The sequence below is a fragment of the Marmota marmota genome, unplaced genomic scaffold, assembly GCF_001458135.2.
Source record: "Marmota marmota marmota unplaced genomic scaffold, marMar, whole genome shotgun sequence".
Lineage (NCBI taxonomy): Eukaryota > Metazoa > Chordata > Mammalia > Rodentia > Sciuridae > Marmota > Marmota marmota.
In genome coordinates, this window is record NW_026000130.1 from 207,274 (window position 1) to 210,156 (window position 2,883).

A 2,883-nucleotide genomic window follows, 5' to 3' on the forward strand; every position below is an offset into this window, starting at 1 on the left:
TTATTTTTATTTATTTATTTATTTTTTAATGTGGTGCTGAGGATCAAACCCAGCATCTCACATGTGCTAGGTGAGCGCTCTACTGCTAAGCCACAGCCCCAGTCCCCTGTCTCCAAATTTTTTGGAGTTTTATGGTTGCCTTGAAACTGGGGTCCATCTTCAGCACTCTTTGACAGTCATATGTTCAATTCCTCCTTCACATCAGGCAGTGGAATTTTTGACCCTACTTGGCCATCCTGAATAGAGTGGCCATCCTATTCAGGGGGGTTGTCATCTACAAGTCAATCTCATGTTAATGTGAGTATTGGGATCAATGACCAGACAGAATATACCGCAGTGGGGCTGCATTACTAAGAAACTTTCTCTTCTGAAATATATTGAGACACCTGTGGCCATAAATTCTAGCTTTACAATGACCCCAGTTGATCCTGCCAACAGTTAGTAATAGTTCCATTAATCTTTCTTTCTGGACCTATTTCTTAATTGCTTGCCTTGTTCCTATCTATTTTTCAAGATCTGCACACCTGTTGTTTTCTGTTATCTGATTACCTATTTGTCTTAAAGGTAACTTAAAGAAAACTTTAAATGTAACTTAAAGAAAAACCCATGACCTGGCCCTGTCGTTGGTTTGCATTTCACTGCTCACTACTCACTGCTCCCTAGCATCTCCCACCCACTGAGAGAACTGACTATGAGCCTCTCTGGTTTGGCAGGTACACGTCAGAGGAGGGCACCTTTGCCAGGGAACTGACAGGCTGCATGGCAGATGAACAGATCCCCTCTGCCTTCCACAGGGACCACACAGGAAGGCAGGTAGAGAGTGGAGGTCAGTCACAGAGCCAGCTTGGCAGGATGCCCCTCCTCACACTATGTAGACCAGCCAGACTTTATGAAACTTGATGAATTTCTTCACTGATCTTCAACAATCCCATGGGCAGATTGAATAAACATCCTCACAGATGTTAAACTAAAGCATAGCACAGCAGTCAAACTTACCCCAAGATAAGCAAGTAAAGGGGCTGGAATGCAGGTCCCACCACCTGGGTCAGGGCTCCTGTCTAATGAGTGACAAAGAGCCAGGGACATGTGGGTACTTCCTGGACAGGAACTAAGTTGTGGCTTTACCAGACTGAGGCTGTCAGAAGCTCTGAGGAGTTGGTGTCTGCTGCAAACTGGTCTTAAATGCGGTTGTCCCTAGCTAGACACAGAAGTTCTGCCTAAGAATCATAGTGAAATTCAGTGAGTAGCTGATTCCTTCTTGCAAGCTGGACTGCTTCATGCATAATTTAATCCTGTTCTGAGGTTTGGAAAGAAATGTGTCTGTGTCAGTCCAACATAATAGCATTGGTACTTTCAAATTCAGTGCTCCTTTGGAATTGCTCTTGCTCTTGGGCTCTCTCCCATGATTGAGGCCTCTTGTCATGCACATGGCCTCTTACTGCCCCTCCCAACTCATCTTCCAAGCCCCAGTATATCACTCCCAGCTGACCCGACTCAGGGGAGTCTGTAGCGCATTTTTTGGGAACCCAACCTCTTGAAGCACAGATGCAAACGATGGTTCTGCTGACCTTGGGCAAGGAAGGGGCCTTCACAGCTCAACAGGCTGTTGCCTTAGTTTCAGATGAAGATATAATAGTATCTACTTGCTAGGCTGATAGGAGATTAAAAGCACTTGTGTGTGTGTGTGTGTATGTATGTGTGTGTGTTTCTGGGGCTTGAACCCAGGGCGCCTTGTGCATACGAGGCAAGCACTCTACCAACTGAGCTATATCCCCAGCCCTAAAAGTATTGACTCATGGAAAATACTTAAATAGTGCCTGGCCCATAATAAATGTTAACTGATATCACCATCTCAATCTACTCTCAGTTCAGAAACCTTAGCTAGCTGTAGAAGGAAGACCAGTGTTTGGCTTGACATGGGACACATTTTGGCCTAAACTTTTTTTTATTTTTTCAGTTTTCAGTGGACACAACATCTTTATTTTATTTTTATGTGGTGCTGAGAATTGAAGCCAGCGCCCCGCACATGCCAGGTGAGCATGTTACTGCTTGAGCCACATCCCCAGCCCCTGGCCTAAACTTTTAACAGGTAGTTCCTGCCTTCCCATTTTCAATAACCTGTGCAGTCTGGCTCAATTTCCCAACCCTGCCCTTCTGCACTGACATTGACCAAACATGGCCATCTGTTGAAGTCACTGCTGTTTGTCAGGTGGATGGAAGTAGCTGAGGAACAAAGCACCAAGCAACCCAGGCTTTTGAGAAACACCAATCAGGCACTGACATACCTCCTGTCAATCAGCGGGGCCTCCTGGCCAATCCTGGATCTTAGCCAGCTCCCCCAACCAACTCCAGTAAGACAAGGTACTCTAAAAACCCCTTTTCCTGTCCCAAGCCCTCCCTTCCTGCCCTAAGCCCAATAAAAATTCCAGTCTGGTCAAGCCCCAACAGTGCTTCTCCTTAGACCCACTCTGTTGGTCTGAGGGTCCTTCCCAGGAGCAAAATCTCAATAAAGCCTCATTCAGCAGCCTTTTTAAATCTGCCTCCTTTTGGTCGCTGCTGCCTAACTTTACACTGTTCCTCAAAGACAGGCTCCCTGGGCAGAATGGTCCATGGACTCCCTTCTTCCTCTGAGCTGTAGCTAACTAATCACTATCTAAGTTCCTGTAACCAATAGGTTGTGGAGGAAAGCTGAAGGCATTGGACATGGAAAGTATTCTCCAAGCAACTCTCCATATAAACATGCTCAACACTCTAAATCCACAGAACCCGCTCTGCCATCTCGTCTATCATGCACTGTGAGATGGTGGAAATGTCTGACACTGAAAATACAACAAAATGTGCCAAAGTACGTTTGGCTTGTTTGTTTGTTTTGAGATAGGATCT